The sequence below is a fragment of the Pan paniscus genome, chromosome 8 (genome assembly GCF_029289425.2).
Source record: "Pan paniscus chromosome 8, NHGRI_mPanPan1-v2.0_pri, whole genome shotgun sequence".
Taxonomy (NCBI): domain Eukaryota; kingdom Metazoa; phylum Chordata; class Mammalia; order Primates; family Hominidae; genus Pan; species Pan paniscus.
In genome coordinates, this window is record NC_073257.2 from 55,409,703 (window position 1) to 55,429,674 (window position 19,972).

Here is a 19,972-nt window from a genome sequence, read left to right on the forward strand (position 1 = left end):
TGTAGGCCAGGCATGGTGGCTCATGCCTGCAAACTCAGCACTTTGGGAGGCCAAAGAGGAAGGATCACTTGAGGCCACGAGTTCGAGGCCAGCCTGGACAACATAGGGAGACCCCATCTCTACAAAAAATTTAAAAAATTAATTGTACATGGTGGTGCATGCCTGCAGTCCAAGCTACTTGGGAGACTGAGGCAGGAGGATCACCTGAGCCTGGGAGGTTGAGGCTGCAGTGAGCTATGATCACACCACTGTACTCCAGTCTGGGCAAGAGAGTGAGCTCCTGTCTCAAAACAACAACAATAGCCACAACAACAAAAAGATAAAAAGAATATTGTAGATAAATGGGAGAATGTGTTCTTAGAACTCACCCACTTGAAACTCAAGGACATCAAATTGACAGTCTTGGTGACTTTCTAGGTAAAAATCTTCAAAATGAATATAAATAGATGAATTTCCCTGATTTGGATTGCTGAGAGTCCATTCACGGTTTAGGTTTCTCGAGTAATTCCTGACTCCATCATAGCCAGGAGAAGTAAAGTTTCCTTCAGGAGTATTTGGAAGAGACCCACCACACACTAAGAAAACAGAAGGCAACAGAAAGTAGTAGTAAGATTCAGGCCACAACAGAAGAGATAAACAATACAGGAACAGTAACTAAAACATCAACATTACTGCTTTGATTTGTTTTTCTAGATGCAATCAGGATTATGGGTAAAAGGCATGCAAATTATGGAAGTTTCTGCACGTTTATAGAGGAAAAATGTGCAAAAGTCGACAACTTCTCTACTTTCCTGTTGGTGTAGATTAGGTGGCTGGGGTTTGGCTCTGTATCAATATGTCCAAATATTGAAGCCTACTGCTCATTAATATTTAATTTAAAGGAATACCCAAATATAATGGTGGCAGGTCCTAATGGCTTGATAGCAATTCTCCACTTGATCTAATAATTTAATTTAAATCAAACAGATAATAGGACATTGACCTACCAATGAATTTGCCCCCTTTTAATAAAGGAACAGATGCTTCTTGTACCAATGAAATAACTTAGTGTTTTTTTTTTAATATTCACTCCCACTTCTAAATTTTAAAACCCTTAGATAATAGCACCAATCCAGGAAATAGGAGGATATTTACAATTAGAGGCCATATCTTGCTTAATTTTGGAATATTCTATATCAAATCAAACCTCCCATTTATTTTCACTGGAAATATGTGTGTGAATAGATGACCAGAAACAGTAAAGCCTGTTCTGTCCCAAGCAAAATTAATTACTCTCCGAGACTAAGTTACCTTCTAGGAGGTAGATGGTTTCTTTCAGCACCAAATAATTGACCAAGGACTACGGAACAGGTCACCAATCCTTTGGGTAACACGACTGAAACTGTGCAAGAAGCTCATCTAATGGCATTAAAAGTTTACCACAGCAGTTTCTTCCTGAAATTAGAAAGCTTTTTTCTGTCTGCAGTAAGTTTTTGATCTGCTTATATGTGTTTGTCTTATGTCAAATATTCCAAGTGAACTTTGATCACTAAAGGGAAAATGGATGGCTCTGCTGACATTGGCAGTAGCTGGGGGGCATCTGCAGTGCACCTGATTAAAATGAAGTACATTTACAATATCCTATATTATCTGCATCTTCACTGGAGGTATAAGAAGCAGTGAAGCCTCAATATGGCCTAGATCCATCCGTGAAAAAAATGACTTTCATTGTGTTTCCTGAAGATTTAATCTCACTGCTTACATTCACACTGCTACACAGTTTCTCTAGCTGGGGTAAGTTACTTCTAATGCTATTGAATACCTGTTGGAAAAAGAGTTTAACCTTTAGACACACAATCCATCTTACTGCATATTTCCTAGGAGGTGATATTCCTAGCCCAGACCCACTTCCTTCTATGGGAACCCTCCCCTAAAATGAATGACCTAACAATGCAGGTTTCTATCCCAGTGCCACAAGCCACTATGTTACCCTGAACACATTTTGTGACCTCAGGGTGATTTCACTAGAATGAAAGTATTGCAGTAATCCCTTCCTGCCATGTGGTGACAGATTAAAAGCTGCTATACACTTTGGAACTGGAAACTGAGCTCCCAATGTAAAGGAGATAAGCCATAATGCTTACAATATGTTGTGCAGAGCTCACTGGTAGGCAGTTTTTCTTAACAATGCATCAGGACTTTTGTTATTTGTAAAGGAAGCTTAAAGGTTAGTTTCTGATGATTTGATGTATATAATAAAGCAGATATTTTTATTTTAATATTTATTTATTTATTTATTTATTTATTTATTTATTTATTTATTGAGATGCGGTTTTGCTCTTGTTGCCCTGGCTGGAGTACAATGGCATGATCTCAGCTCAGCTCACTGCAACTTCTGCCTCCCAGGTTCAAGCGATTCTCCTGCCTCACCCTCCCAAGTAGCTGGGATTACAGGCATGCACTGCTGTGCCCAGCTAATTTTGTATTTTTAGTAGAGACGGGGTTTCACCATGTTGGTCAGGCTGGTCTCGAACTCCTGACCTCAGGTGATCCACCTGCCTCGGCCTCCCAAAGTGCTGGGATTACAGGTGTAAGCCACCATGCCCAGCAAGCAGATATTTTTAAATACCTTGAAAAGTAATTTGAAAAATCAATCTCCATATGCAATTAAACCTAATAGTTCTTTCCTCATTAGTTATGGATTCAAAGCTTCAATTTTCTCATTTGAATTTTTAAGAATGGATTATTATTGACTCCAAAATATTAAATAATAACTGTAGTCATTCACATAGTTACAATAATTGGCAAATTGTTCCAATGCTGTACAAAATAAAAAAAATTTAGATGAAATAACTAAACAATAATTCATTGATTGAGTGATTGATGTTCCAGTGTTTAAAAGGATTTGAATGACTCAAGATTAGAAATAATGACTCAGACTATGGCACTAAAAGTTACGCAGTAGGAGAATGCACTCCACAACAAAACATGTCAGTTTTTAAAATTTACTATAATTAATTAAATTTAGCTCTCTGGGGACTTCTGGTCTAAAGTGTCTTCCAGCTCACGCGACCAGAAGAAGAGTTTGCTATCATTTACCGAGCAGACAAAAATGCCAGTCTTGCTCATCATCTACTCAGTCTGTCTTATCCAATCAGCACAACACCCTCCCAAGCAGATAACAGTATCCCTGTTTTCCAGATTAAGATACCAGAATTCAGAATGATGATGTAATTTGCTGAAGTTCAAATAATTACTAATAATAGAACTGGGATTCAGACAATCCCTCTGATTCCAAACCATGAAGTAGTGTATAAAGAAATAGATGAGGACAAATATTTCTATAATGCTGAAAACAGGAATGGGCATCACATTGCCAAAATCAAAAGGGATTAGAACCAACTGTAAGGTTAATGGGACATGTTGGAAACCATGATCAATGGCTGTTATCCTGCCTCTGAGTCTGCCTTTGGCGTAGAATCACAATGACTGAACATGTTATAGTCATCCATTTATCACATGGACTTCTGCTGTTAGAAGCAACCAGAATGCAATTCCCATCATTGTCCTCTAATCCCTTTTGTACTCAGAAACTACAACTCTCAGAATACAAATGGATGGGAAGTAGGCACGTGAGATTTAGGACAGGCTATAACATTTGCTATGAACAGGGACAAAATCAGATACAGGTCATATCGTAGGACACACCGGGTGGCATAGCTTTTCATTTTCTCTGTCTGTACAGAGAGTCAGATAGGCAAGTGGGTTTGGAGAAATTTTAGGCTCAGACCAGCTGGATAAGGCATTAGCCACGAAGCAGTGCAATGAAAGTTAATGCTGCCTCTGCACCGGCAGATCTTCTTTCTTCTTTTCTCTTTTTTTTCTTTCTTCTCCTTCTTCTTTTCTCTTTCTCCCTCTCCTTCTCAATCTCCTCCTTCTTCTCTTTCTCCTTCTTCTTCTTATCCTTTTCCTCTTTTCTCCTTCTTCTTTTTTCTCCTTCCCTTCTCCCTCTGTCTCTTTCTCCCTCTCCTTCTCCCTCTTCTTCTCCTCCCCCTTCTCCTCCTCCTTCTCATCCTCCTTCTCCTTCTTCTGCCTCTTTCGTCTTCTTCCTCTTTTTGGCAAGTTCTCAATCAAGTAGAGTGGCAGCAAAGGCCGACCCACATACCCTTGTTTGGAGCAGAGTAAAGAGGAACCAAAATAAATATTGAACATAAAAAAATATATTTCAGAAAAAGGAATGTGGACATTATACTAAAGAGTCAGAAAAAAAATTAATTCCGAAAGTGATTCCTTGCTGGAGTTTTAACCTCCCCAAGAGAAAAGTCCTGTGGATATGACATGTGTAGATTTGTAGGTTTCCTTATTTAAAGAGTCAGGGCACCCTCATGCATACAGAGATGCCAGTCATCCTTTTGGTAATTCATTCTTAAATATGAATGAACAGCCAAGGATCAGCAGACATTTAGGGAATTGACTAATGTAAAAGGCAGAGACCAATATGAGTAAACGGGAGATAGGAACATGAAGAAAACTGACCCCAAATAAGCAACACAAAACTTCAAAATTACTATTAATATATTCATGTATATATTAATATAGTAAACATGTAAAATATTTAAATATATATTTTTCAAAGAACGATGGTAAAATAAAGATAATTTCAGGTATATCATTTCTTTAAAAATGTATTGTCCTTGCCCATTTCCTTGGGGAGCTACAAGAGGGTATGCCTCACCAAAAGAGGAAATTAACCAAGAAAGGAACGTGCATAGCATCACAAAGCCAGCTTTCTAGCCCAAGAGCAGAATGAAAGAACTTGCAAATCTGCTGGCAAAGGGAAATTCTGAAATGGCAGCTAGCATCAGGCTTGCAGCTGTGGACAAAGGCTCAAGGAAGGATATTACTGAGGAAAAGAAATGGAACTGATATGTTTTACTACAGAAGGTGAAGATGCACACCCAGGGTGGAAAGGGTGTGGAAGAATTAGTGATCAGTGCTTAAAACCCAAGAAAATGTAAAAAGGACACAATTATTATTATTCCTTGGGAAAACAAAAGCAAATGTTACCATAGTACACTACTTGGCTCAGTTGTGAATGGTGTTTACGTAATCATGGTAATGTCAACTAAATGACAATTTAAGCAAAAGCTGTGACATATGTATTTTGGGAGACATTTGGGAAAGTATATAAACTGTGCATACCCCATGTGCATTTGTGGTGGCAGAGGGCTAATTCTCATCTTCCAGAGTAGGATGTGGATAGATAATGTCCAAAAAAAGCAAGGAGTAGTAGAATAGGAATATTATATAGAAATAATGACATAAAACCCACCGGCAGTAGCTGCAAGAGTTATAAGTTGATAATTAAGGGATAGGGAGATGACAACTAAGATCTGCTTTGGAATTTGTGGTTGTGGCTATAACTTTTATCTTTATTTGAGTTCTAAAACTATGACTGTTCATATTCTCTTTCCTGAAGGACATGTGAATACTCTGCTTATAAAATTCCTAATAATCATTATATTCAGTATGATTCAAACTATGAAAATAATTTCAAAGGTAAAAAACAACTGTTCGCATATACATCAAAATTTTAGTAATAGATGAGTAGAATTAAAAATATCTTTATATTTTTTATTTTCTGAACTCTCCAAATATTGCTCAATAAGCATCCATTATATTTATAACCAGAAAAATAGACTAAAATTAGAATTCAAGTGGATTTATATCACATAATTACAAGTACATAAAATATGCTTTGCCAAGAAGAGATGAGAAAATGCATCAAAATATGATATAGTGGGAGTGGTTAGTATTTTTTCTACTTCATCTCTGTTTATATATATTCAATCAATAATAGGAAACAAAGTTTCTTTATAATAAACAACCTTAGTCCAAAATTTCCTGTCTCTCAAATAAAAGAAAACACATTTGGTTTCTTATTTTCAAGATCTGAAAGACAACAGTTCAGTCCTTCAGATATTAGAACTTGGAAATAAAATCTGAAGGTTGAAGGAGATCATTTTAGGGCGATACAAAGTGGTCATAAGATACAAATATATTTCATATTTTTGAAATTGACTACCCAACAGAAGACAATTAAACTGAAAACAGAAGTGGCTTCTTATTAAAGGGATAATGATAGTACCTCTACTATCCATTCATTCAACAATTATTTATCTCTATTATATACAGGCATTGGGGATTCAGTGAGTCCCCAGCAGTGAATGAAACTATGGCTTGACCTCAGGGAGCTTACATTCTAGTGGGGGAAGCAGACAATAAACTGATAAACAAATCAAAATGATGTGTGGCAGCAGGTGTAAAGTGCTGTAAAAAAACATGGCAGAGAAGTGGCAGGCCAGGGTGGGGTCTCTAATATAAGGTACTTACACCGTATGGATTAAAAGGCATTCAAGCAGAGACCTGAATGAAGTGAGGGTGTGGAGCAGGCTGCCATCTGAGCAGGGGCATTCCAGATGAAGGCAACAGCTGGACAGGGAGCATCTCAGCACATTCAAGGAACGGAACGGAGGCCAGGTGGCTGGACCCCAGCGAGCAGAGAATAGGGGAGTTTGAGATAAGGCAGATAGGTAGAAGAGGGAGGGGCACCAGATTATGTTGGCCAGGTGGGCCACAGGTGCAATTTGGGATTTTCCTCTGAGTGAGATGAGAAGCCATTAGAGGATTTTCAAAGGGAGCAACATGATCTGATTGAGGCTTAAAACCATCACATGCTGCTGTGTTGAGAATGTAGGGAGTTGAGAATGGAGGCAGTGGGACCAGGTGGAACTCACTAAAATAATCTAAGTGAACAGTGGGGGTGGTAGTAGTAGATATAATAAGTAGTTTGATTGTGGATTTTTTAATTTTATTATTATTATACTCTAAGTTTTAGGGTACATGTGCACAATGTGCAGGTTTGTTACATATGTATACATGTGCCATGTTGGTGTGCTGCACCCATTAACTCGTCATTTAGCATTAGGTATATCTCCTAATGCTATCCCTCCCCCCTCCCTCCACCCCACAACAGTCCCCGAAGTGTGATGTTCCCCTTCCTGTGTCCAAGTGTTCTCATTGTTCAATTCCCACCTATGAGTGAGAACATGCGGTGTTTGGTTTTTTGTCCTTGCGATAGTTTGCTGAGAATGATGGTTTCCAGTTTCATCCATGTCCCTACAAAGGACATGAACTCTTCTTTTTATGGATATTTTTAAAGAGACACCCAACGGGACTTGCTTGTAGATGCCATATAGGGTGTGAGAGGAAGTATTCCAAAACAGACATCAAGATTTTTGACCTTAGCCACCAGAAGTTTGGAATTATTTACTGAGATAGCATATACTGCAGAAGGGGCAAGTTGGGTGGAGAAATGTACTAATATTAATCCAATCTACCTATCTACACACACATATGTATGTGTAGCACTACACAGTTAACAATCTATTTGTTATTCACACTCAGGGATCTCATTTGCTTTCTTTCACTGCAGGAAGCTGAGAGTGCTGAGGGCACATCTGAAACCACTGGAGTTTGGCGACGTGGAGGTCAGGTAGTAGTGCTCTCCCACCAGGAGTCCCTCTGCACCCCTGGAGAGAGCAGTCATTATGCAGGACAACCCATCTGCTCAGAACTTTCAGTGGTGACTTGTGGTGTGACTCTGCTCCCATTCATCTATGTGCTGCTGTAGGCTTAGCTTCCCACAGCCTCCCCAGCTTTGCCATTTGTCATTATCATTCACTCTTAATATTTATTCTATCTATGACCCTGATGCACAGAGTGATAGCTGATAGTCTCTTAAAACAACGTTTACATTTATTTTGACAGTTTACTGTGTTTTGTTCTCTCAACAATACTTAGAATTTGTCTGAGTTATAGTTGCATAGATGGCAATTTTCCTGACCTAGTTTTCTGACTATGATTTATGGGTCAGTAAACTCCTTAAATGATGGAATATAACATCTCAGGCCACAGGGAACGCTTACTATCACATGCTCACTGTTGCAGGACGGATGCGTGGCCAGCCTCAGGTTGCTAAACGTTAGGGTGATCTGCCTTCCTTCTGGGGCGGTGATTCTCCACTCGTAGATCCGGCCATGAGGATTTAGGTTCGGGTAGTTGGGAGAAGTAGATGTTCCAGCAGAGCCCTGAAGATCCCCACCACACTCTGATGTGGGGGAAGAAAGCCAAGAAAACTTCCAATCAAATCAAAATGTCTCCTTCCATCAGGAAAGCTCTCAAAATTCAGGTATTTAAAAATTATCCTTCTAGACAAAATTATTCTCCGTATTTATGTGCGTGAGGATTTCAGTGAACATATACATTCATTTCCTATCTCTATTAATATTTAACCCTGGCTTCCATGGATGATAGTCCACAGACAGCAATTTAATTATCATCATGGCCCAAGAAATATGAGAGACCAATGAATATAATGAACTTAAGAATCAGGAAAATCAGGTCGGGTGCGGTGGTTCACGCCTGTAATCCCAGCACTTTGGGAGCCCAGGGTGGGCAGATCACAAGGTCAGGAGTTCAAGACCAGCCTGACCAACATGGTAAAACCCTGACTCTACTAAAAATACAAAAATTAGCCGGGCGTGGTGTTGGGCACCTGTAATACCAGCTACTCAGGAAGCTGAGGCAGGAGAATTGCTTGAACCCAGGAGGCGGAGGTTGCAGTGAGCCAACATCGCTCCATTGCACTCCAGCCTGGGTGACAGAGTGAGATTCCATCTCAAAAAAAAAAAAGAATCAGAGAAATCAGCCAGGAGTGGTGGCTCACGCCTGTATCCCCAACACTTTGGGAGGCCAAGGCAAGACCCCATCTTTACAAAAAAAAAAAAATCAGGAAAATCAGAAGGTTAATGTAGGTATCCAGTTTTTCCAAACAAGATCTTTATTTCATCTGAGTTTGTTGGATTTGCAGTAAGGCAAATTCTGAGTAACTACAGGACTTTCTTAAGGCAGGCATTGCAGTATAACTCTCATCCTCTTATTATATCTCTCGTGATACTAGTTATTTTCCCTTATAGCATTGATCACAGCTGTAACTTTTTGTTTATCAGTGTGACTTTTTGATTAAGGTCCAAGAAGATAGGGGTCATGTTTTGTTTTGTTTTTCAAACTATTGTAACACCAGTGCCTAGCATAGTGTCTGTCCAATGCAGGTGCTCAATGTTGTTTTGAATGAATCAATGAAATCACCGTCTATGCTGGATTCAAATCGCAGTCTGAATCCTGAGGCAGTCAGAGAGCCATCTATGACAAACCTGACCATGGCAGTATTGCTAGAAGTGTCTATGCTGTCAGGAATGGTGTTTGCACAGTATCTTCCCAAGATGTTTCCTGTGAGAGACAAATAATTAAATATATATGTCCAGGTGATTGATTTCTTTTAACCTCTATTCAAGGTGTCCTGCGTGTACAAAGAAAATAATAAAAAACAAGACCTTGCCCATGAAGAAATGTTAATCTCTCTCAGGAAAACAGGAAAACATGAATGAAAATTAACATGTTCAAATATATGAAGAAGTGAAAAAAATGCAACCAGTTAGGGGAAGGATATCTCAGGATAATGAGGAAGGCCAGTTTTTTGGTTGAAAAAGTGGTCTGAGACAACAGAGTGACAAATATCTGCCTTATGCTACTGCCAGGAGACATGCATGACCCTCTGTCTGCCTCAAGCTATAGAACACCCCTCAAATAACGGCATGTGGCAATGGGATGTCTCAGCAGCAACAGGTTGCCTTCCCACTACCATTGCTCTCCCCAGGTGGCCTCCAGGGTAGGCTATATGACACCTGGGCTCTGGACATCCATTGTTAATGGTAGAATTGAGGTAGAGAATCGCTGGTACTGCCCAAAGCCCATTAATCTGCACTTCTTTGCAGAGTATAGACATGCTTTGCCTTTCTTGGAAGTGAAGAAACTTCAGAGGCTGAATAAGTACATGCGAAAATAAACACCCCAAAGAGAGCAGATATATTTCACTAACCAGAAGTATGATAGTCCCAGGTCTCCACAAAGTCTTTTTCACAGCCAGAGGAATTCTGAAGGTTAAAATCTTCAAAAGAGATGGTCAGGTAGTGTCTGGAGAGCCCCTGGAGATGCCAATCACAGAATAAGTTGTCTCTATATGGAAGCATTAGATGGCCAATGCTTTCAACAACACCACTTTGCCCTGTTACTCTTCCCCCACACTGAGCTGAAAAAAAAAAGAAAGAAAGAAAGAAAAGAAAGAAAGGATTCTATTACAAATTGTATTTTTTTCATTTCACCAGCACATGTGAAAACTTTTAGGTGCCAAGTGACTATGAATTGAAGTTTTTAAAATTCTGAAAATGCTTAGTGCTTTCCTCATTATTTGAATTCTAGGGTTGATGTAAACAGAAGTGATACCACAAGTCCAATCCAATAATGGGAAACAAGATGACGACCAAATGGCACATTCTGTAATGTCACATTAATTCTTTTGGGACACTATGTAAGAGCTATCAGTTGCAAGCAAGTTTCATCTCAAGAACAAACTGGTAGACTCATCTGACCTGCCTAGAACCTTGTGTTGATTCTAAAGACTGAACCCAAGCTCACCTGGAAGGGGGGACACCTGCTATATCTAGTTTTACTATCAACTAAACTGTTCACTACTGTAGCTGATATCTCAGGGCCTTGAAAATTACTATTCAATTATGTCTTATTAGCTGGATGTGGTAGCTAATTGAATTATATGCAGCTTGACCCGGGATATAACATGATCTATGGTGTAGTTAAATACTGTTACAACTAGCCTTTCTGAACTTTTGCTATATTAAATATTTGTTTGGTTTGTGTCTAGACCTATTAGATACTAAATTGTGTGCTATTGTGACCATACTATAGTGAATCTTCAACAAGCAAAGTTACTGCTCAATTTTTAAGTAAGGAAATCAAAATCCTGAAGAGACATACTTGCTTTTTATCCAGTGACTGATTTGGCACTAGAGACTCAGAGAAAAAAAAAAGCTTAATCATTTTATATATGATGAGGAATTCAAAGACATTGTTCTAAATATAGTTATCTGGTTCTTAAATAGTTGTATTACTTAAAGTAATAAACATACTGTAGTTCTTCCTTTTCCTTGGCGGATACATTCCAAGTCCCCCCAGTGAGTGCCTAAAACCTTGGATAGTACCAAACCCTATATAGACATATAGACAATTTTTTTCTACATATATGTACCTATGATAAAGCTTACTTTAACAATTAAACATAGTAAGAGATTAATAATAAAATAGAACAATCATAACAGTATACTGTAAGAAAAGTTATGTAAATGTGGTCTCTCAAAATATCTTGGTGTACTGTACTCACCTATTTTTTGGGCCTCTGTTTACCAAGGGCGTTGAAACCATGGAACATGAAACCATGGATAAGAGAGAACTACTGAATTTCATAGTAAGCAGAAGAAACAGGAGTTTGATTTAACTACACATATTTCTTCACAAATAAGTTAGAAAAAATATAAAATATTCAAGTTTACTAAGATTACATTTTAAAATAAAAATTAAAAGAGAAATTAAAGTTGATGACTATGGTTTTAAACATTTACACTCCTTACTTATTTATAGCATTAAAATATTTTTAAAATTATGCAGATAGAATGACTTCTTTTTAAAAAGTCATGGTTTTAAAAAAAGTTTTAACATATTCATCCTGTAATAACTCTTTTATTTAATAAAAAATGTTTTCCAGGGTTTTTATAGTTTTGTGTTTTACAGTTAAGTCTTCAATCTATCTTGAATTGATTTTTGTATATGGTATAAGGAAGGGGTCCAGTTTCAATCTTCCACATATTGCTAGCCAGTTCTCCCAGCATCATTTATTGGATAGGGAGTCTTTTCCCCATTGCTTGCTTTTGTCAGCTTTGTTGAAGATCAGATGCCTGTAAGTGTGAGGCCCTATTTCTAAGCTCTCTATTCCATTTTATTGGTCTATGTGTCTATTTTTGTACCAGTACCATGCTGTTTTGGTTACTGTACCCCTGTAGTATAGTTTCAAGTCAGGTATTGTGATGCCTCCAGCTTTGTTCTTTTAGTTTAGGATTGCCTTGGTTATTTGGGTTCTTTCTGGGGTCCATATGAGTTTTAAAATAGTTTTTTCTAGTACTGTGAAGAATGTCATGGTAGTTTGATAGGAATAGCATTGAATATGTAAATTTGGGGAAGCAGTATGACCACTTTAATAATACTGATTCTTCCTATCTATGAGCATGGAATTTTTTTTCATTTGATAGGGTGGAGGGTGGGAGAAGGGAGAGGGGCAGAAAAAATAGCTATTAGATACTAGGCTTAGTACCTGGGTGATGAAATAATCTTTATAATGACCCCCATGTCACGAGTTTACCTATATAACAAACCTGCACATGAAACCCTGAACCTAAAATAAAAGTTAAAAAATATATATTACCTATAGAATACTTGGCCTTGAATCCCACATGAGTGGGGCTGTTGTCAGAACGAAATCTCAAATACATAACCTCTCCTGACGACCACTGACTGCTGGGCAAAGATGTCCCACAAAATTTGGAAAGTATTGGTGCATCTGAATCCACTCCATCCCACAACTAGAGGTAGTTAGAAGGACAGCTAAAGTGGAAACAAAATTATGTTAAATTTACATGGTCAATTGCCTTGACTTATTTTGATAATGACAACTTCACTTACTTTCTTTGAAGATATTATTAAATCCTCATTTCTTAGCATAAAAGACTATGATAGACTCAGCGTAAGCCACGTGTCACATTAAAATGCTGTATGATATTTTTCCTAATAATACATTCTTTCATTAGCAGCTCAGAAAGACAGGTTTTACATGTTCTACATTGAAGAATATTTACTTCCCTTCCATATTCTGTATTGGTTTTACAAATATAAATGTTGTTTTCAAATTAATCCCTATGAATTTCAAAAAAAAAACAAGTATTTTGTTCCACACAATGATTTGGTACATTTCACATGATAAAGATAAATTCTCTAACAGCTCTGTAATTGGGACTAACAGAGAGTCCCAACTGGAATTTTCTGTGTCCATAAGAGTAGACAAGCATGTATCTAGCGTTTCTTGAGGAACTTACATCAGCTAATTAATGCTCCATGAGTGGAAGAGTAGATTAAATCCAGTGTCAGAAATAGCAACAAAAGCTCTTATATCTTAGTTTTGCACCACAGCTGCATTCATGCAAATGTATACACACTTTTGTTAAAGGAAAGAGGAAAACGGTTTTTTACAATCTATATATTTTTACTTTCTCTTCAACATAGTAAGACTTACTCTCTGTTTTGTAATACTTTCAGAACTCTTATTAAATAAAGACTGAGAAATTATACTGTAAGTGCTTTAGTACTGGTCTGACACTAGTGACCCCTGGTGACACACCACACAAATTCCCATTTGTTAAACAGACATTTTATCATTTGTGACACTGAATAAGAGGCTGGGCAAATAAATATTCATCTCTCAGAAACATGACATATTTCCTGCGGGAGGAAGAATGGATAAACATCAATCTCAAGTAGCCACCCTCAACGTCCCTTGCAGGAAGTGTCTAGGGTCACAAGGGACAGTATCCATGTACATAACCTACTCAGCTGATGGGAGAGTTGCTGGCAGACTGTGTTTTCATGCCTGAGTTATTAAGCATTTCCCTTTTTCCCTAGATTTGCTTGCAGTATGTGCTACTGAAAGAAATGAATTGTTCTGAGACATGACAGTTAAAAAATACTAACTTCGGGTAGGAAAAAAATGAAAATGGAAGTGACATACTTGGGTGTTATTTCAATATCAAATTGATCTTCAAATTGCAGCCGTATGCGTGTTTCCGGTGGAGCCGCTAAGATCCAAATGCAATCAGCGTGCAGGGGATAATCATCAGGGTGGTTGGGGGAGGTCACATACCCAGCAGAATCAGCTTTATGGATGTAGATGTTGCCCCCACAGGCTGTCAGCAAACACAGTTAAATCAATCTATGCTCTGGTGAAGGAGATGCATTCAATGGACAAAAATCATCTTTTAAAGTCAACTTCTCTGTAATTTGTCTCAATTTCCTTTCATCTGTTATGATCCTCATTTTCTTTTCCAGCAAACGAATTCTCAATTTGCTATCGAGGCAGCTACCAGGTGTGACACTTTTTAATTTGCCAGATCATCTATCTATTCTCATTGGAAATTTCATTCTTTCTTAAAGCCAACCAAATGATTATGGCACATTGTGCATGGGGCAGAACGTCACAGAAGCACGAATAAATATCCAGCACTTCGATAAGCATGTAAGTATGCTAGCAGTTACAGCTTCCCACTGAGCGTTCAGTACAGCAGAATGATGCAGAGCTATGATCTTGGTATACTTAAAAGACTAAGAAGATATATCTTTGCACAACTCTGGGGGCATTCATTCATCACATTTCTTCAGGATTTAGATGCATTTGAGAAACAAGGTCAATGGCATGAGACAATTTATGAGCCATGTTTTGCTAGATGATAACGGAGCTTTTTAATACTTCTTTTCTAAAAAAAAAAAGTATTATCGAAAAATACTTTTCTATTGTCAATAAATATTCTTTGGCATTTTCAACAAACAAACCAGACAGGAATAAATGTACTTACAATGCCAATGCCAATGAAATTAACCTGTCCAATCACTTAGCCACACAGATACTTGATCTGCTCAATTCTAGCAACATTTATGTCCACTGTCACTCATCCACTTACAGTCACATCCTGAATTCTGTCAATACCTCCAACTCCCCCATCTCTGAAACTGCAAATTGCAAATCTCTTTGATGACGTCCAACTCCCTTGCTTCATGTCTTTCCTTCAATGTCGAAAGACGTTCACAGAAGGACCTATGTTAAAGGCTGAGAAATAGGAGTGGCATGGAAGTAGATATGGTGGGAAGATAGCCAGATAGATATGGGAAGTAGAAGCCTGGCTATAGTTATGGAACATGGTTGAGTTGGTAAGTAGAGAGAAATAAGAGTGATGCTATTGTTTCAGGTTGCCAAAAATAGGTTGTGAAATCAAAAGACTTTTGTTTAAGTCTGATGTTAATGGCAGTCATAACAAGCTTCATGAAAGACAGGGAGAAAGCAATGGCCATAGCCATACTTGCATGAACAGTGAGTCCACAAAGAAATAGAAGAGGTGCAGTGTCAAATATACCCTTAGTGTATCTCTTAGTGTATCTGAATTACCATTAAATGTTGACTTTAAAAACTTAAATCAAGACTGAGTCTATTGGCTGGGCACAGTGGCTCACTCCAGTAATCCCAGCACTTTGGGAGGCTAAAGCAGGTGGCTCACCTGAGCTCAGGAGTTCAAAACTAGCCTGGGCAACATGGTGAAATCCCATCTCTACCAAAAATACAAAAATTAGCTGGGCGTGATGATACATACCTGTAATCCCAGCTTCTAGGGAGGTTGAGTAAGGAGAATCACTTGAACCTGGGAGGTGGAGGTTGCCGTAAACTGAGATCACGCCACTGCACTCCAGCCTGGGTGACAGAGCAAGACCCTGTCTCAAGAAAGAAAAAAAGACTGAGTCGATCATAAATAAAAATAGAAAAGTAGAGTTCTGTCATGTGGGCTGACATCTACTCACTAGACTCAAGACACTGCTACTCTCAAAATGCTTTGGTACCAGGTGAAAACCTGACCATTCCTGACTCAGTTGCAAAGCTCAACATGGAGAGAGGGAGGGATGAGAAGGTCCCAGCCTAGAAAGCCAGAGTGCAGGTGCCCACAGAGCTGCATTAAAGCTCCCTCCTTGTGCCAGAGCTCTGTGCACTGGGAAGTGACCAAAGCCCCTTCCCTGGTGTTTTGGACCTTACTCCAGCTATTCGATTATTTTTGTGTGTCAGTTGGTAAACACTCTTACTCATTTCTTTTACCAAAATGAAGAAATGATGTTGACTTTAAATCTCATACAATGTGCAATAAAACATATGATTTCATTGATATTTATTTATATATAAATACATTTAGGAATCTGGGATACAAGTCATAGGATCATTTTGAAATCTATATTATCTAACTTCTGGTGTGACAAAGCAAAAATTTATTATTATATTACTTTCTACTGACATTACTCCGTTTTTTGGAAGTGATGCCTATTTATTTATTTAATTTATTTATTCAATTAAACATTACTAAAAAGTAAATGTCACCAAAATCAAATCATTACAGTAGAATTAAATGCAATTATAATCAAGTGCAATTAAGTACAAGGAATTAAGGAAAGATCTTAGGTAATATATAATTAAATCAGTAATAATAGAATCAAAAGATTATATGTTCTTTTAAAAACAGCATACACATTATTACAAAATAAGGCAAATGTAATTCTTATAATGTTTCTATAACTAGATTTAACTTACAATTAGACATCTTATAATGGAAAGGTCTAAGGAGTTTCAGGGATCAAGAAGAATAGTGTATCTTATACTCATGGAAAATTTCACTTTGGTCACTAATTAGATATGTGGCCTTGGAAAAGTCCAAGCCTCGTTTTACTTATCTTTAAAACCGAAATAATGGTACTTTACTTGAAAAGTAGTCACAATGAGATATTGAATGTATCAAACATAATAAGTACTTGAGAGTAGGCATTCTTATTAATTCTATTACTGTTAGTTCAGAAAAGAAAACTTTATATGTTTTTTTCTCAAATCTACTTAATCAAAGAAGACCAAGCAATTGCAGGAAAAGTAGATATAATTCTCAGTGAAAATACTTACCTTAACTCTTTGCCTCATATTTGATCTTAAATCCTTGCCCTTCTTTACTATAATCAGAAATAAACTGAACAAACATTTGATTATCCGAGGTGAACACAGTCGATGAAGCATGACTGCCACAAAAATGACCATTTCCTCCACAGGGTCCGAAGGGTGGAGAATAGATATCAGGGCCATTTCCTAGCTGGAAAGACAAATTAAAATTGCATCAACTCCTTTACATTGCAAAAGAAGGAGTACGTAATTCTTATCCATTTATGTCCCAGGAAAGAAAAACTATCATTTTGTTTTCTGAATGAAGTCTGTGGAAAACGTAATTAGAAAGGGTAGCAAGCAAGACCTACCACCAAGTAATCCCCCTGGTTGCAAGAAGAATCACCATTTGGAATCTGGAAAGGCTGTTCAAAATGGACAGCAATGGTCAGGCCACTTTGGACCAGGACGTGCCAGGAACAGTTGAGGTTGGATGAGTAGGTCTCTGGATACCTGGGGAACATGACGATCCCTTGTCTGCATGCAAATATCCACCAGAGCCTTCCCACAAAGAAACAAAGGTAGGTTATTTCAATAGAATTGGCAACTGGATTTTTATGCTTTCTTAGTTTTCTTGGGGGGTTTTCACAGTGTAGGCAATAAAAATGCTTGAAAATAAAGCCAGAGTGTAGGAAATGATTAGCATAACAAGCATGTATTGAGCACATGCTATTGGCTACTCCGTTTGTGGTGGTTGTTGAGATATGGGATATAGAGGTAAGTAATGAAGACAAATTACCTACTTTCATAAAGATTTCCTTATAGATGGGGAAGACATAAAATAAACAATACATAATATGTGAGATAGTGATAAATTCTATAAAGAAAAATGGATGGGAGGAGGGAGAAGGGTACTTTATTGTCAGAGTTAAGTTGGAAAAGCCATGTCATTGGAGTAACATCTTAGCAGAGACATTAATGAAATAAAGAATCAAGCCAGATGTTTATGTGGGAGAAAACATTCCAGTTCAGAAAACAGTTAATGTAAAGGCTTGATGTGGCAGAGGTACATCATGGAAGTCAGAATGGATGAGGCAGAATGAGAGATTCCAAAGGTAGCAGCATGTCTAGGTCATGCAGGAAACTGAAAAGACTTATTCTGAGTAAGAAGAGGAAGACGAAGGGTTTTGGGCATCAGAATGGCAATGATCTCACTTACATTTGAAAATATCACTCTATGTGCAGTCCTTAGACTGTAAGGAGTGGAGGGCAGGGAAGGGCAGGAGCAGAGTGTCCAATAAAAAGGGGACTGCCTGAGGCCAAGGAGAGATGATAGGTGCATGGGCTAGGCTGGTAGCAACCGAAATGGAGAGGCGTGGTTGAAATCTAGATACATTGTGAGGGTAGAGCCAGTGTGATTTGTTGATGGTTAAGTGTGAGACAAACAGAAAAGTCAAAAATAACATCAAGATTTTTGACTTAAATAATGAGAAAAATGTACTTTCCATTTGCTAACATTGTGAGGAGTGTAGAATTGGGGGCGGTGGTGGCATGGAAAAGGATGGGAATAAAGTGTTCAGTTTTCAAAGGTTACATTTTTTGTTATTGGTTATCTATCTATCTAATTGTGGTACAAGTGGTTTTTGGTTAAATGGATGAATTGCATACTGGTGAAGTCTGAGATTTTAGTGCACTGGTTACCTGGCTAGTATACATTACACCCAATATGTAGTTTTTTATCCCTCATACCCCACCCATCCTCCCTGCTTATGAGTCTCCAAAGTCCATTATATCACAGGTTAAATTTGAAATATATTCTAGACCATGAGCTGCCAAGTATACATATATGCACACACACACATATATATATATACACAAACACACTTATAGATACACATATTTATATATATTATATACATATATACGCACACATACATACACACACACATATAAATCAATTACAATGGTTCTACCCTCACTATATACATTCATATGTATACATGTATGTATGTATAATGAGCTGCCATACATATTAATGTATACATGACAGTGAGAGGGCAGGAGGTGAAGGAAGAGAATGAAAGGAGCAGGCATTAATTCTCCAGTGGTCAGGGACTAGAAGCTCATCAGCAAGGAAGGGTAGACGGCTCACACAGCTAGTTAAATTGCAGAGGTGAAAATTTATCCCTTGTAAGTTGGATTCCTAGGTATTTTATTCTCTTTGAAGCAATTGTGAATGGGAGTTCACTCATGATTTGGCTGTCTGTCTGTTATTGGTGTATAAGAATGCTTGTGATTTTTGCACATTGATTTTGTATCCTGAGACTTTGCTGAAGTTGCTTATCAGGTTAAGGAGATTTTGGGCTGAGATGATGGGGTTTTCTAAATATACAATCATGTCATCTGCAAACAGGGACAATTTGATTTCCTCTTTTCCTAATTGAATACCCTTTATTTCTTTCTCCTGCCTGATTGCCCTGGCCAGAACTTCCAACACTATGTTGAATAGGAGTGGTAAGAGAGGGCATCCCTGTCTTGTGCAAGTTTTCAAAGGGAATGCTTCCAGTTTTTGCCCATTCAGTACGATATTGGCTGTGGGTTTGTCATAAATAGCAAACACCGCATATCCTCACTCATAGGTGGGAATTGAACAATGAGAACACTTGGACACAGGAAGGGGAACATCACACACCGGGGCCTGTCGTGGGGTGGGGTGGGGGGAGGGAGGATGGATAGCATTAGGAGATATACCTAATGTAAATGATGAGTTCATGGGTGCAGCACACCAACATGGCACATGTATACATATGTAACGAACCTGCACATTGTGCACATGTACCCTAGAACTTAAAGTATAATTAAAAAAGAAAATTTATCTTAGGTCTAATTCCAAAGCCCATGCTCTTAAGCCACTATGCAGCCTGCCTCTCTTGAGTGTGAGGAACACAATTTATCGTCAGTTGCTCCCTACTTTATAAAAGGTATATATAAGCATGGAGGAAATATTAGATTAATTTTTAATGTTAGATTGAGAATCTACTTTAAAATTATGTTTTTCAGTTAAAAACATGGGAGTCTTTCACTCTTCCATGGACTACTTTATTACCTTTCATTTAGTTTGGATTTAAGGCTGTTAATGGACTTCACATGTCAAGTTTGAAAAGTCTCAATCATACTGTGCATGATGGCATCCCATATATGGTGCCTGTTTTTGACTCATCAAGTTCATATTTCAAGAGCAAC

The 19,972-nt window shown here is 38.0% G+C and overlaps 1 long non-coding RNA gene across 1 annotated transcript; it reads left to right on the top strand.

Annotated features, from left to right (window-relative positions):
* The first annotated feature begins 1,773 nt into the window (after positions 1–1,773).
* Positions 1,774–12,422, top strand: LOC130540527 (uncharacterized). The gene is made up of 4 exons (XR_008954513.1): positions 1,774–2,206; positions 7,475–7,534; positions 7,990–8,230; positions 9,396–12,422. It is a non-coding gene; the product is annotated as an uncharacterized LOC130540527 (long non-coding RNA).
* Positions 12,423–19,972: the final 7,550 nt, after the last annotated feature.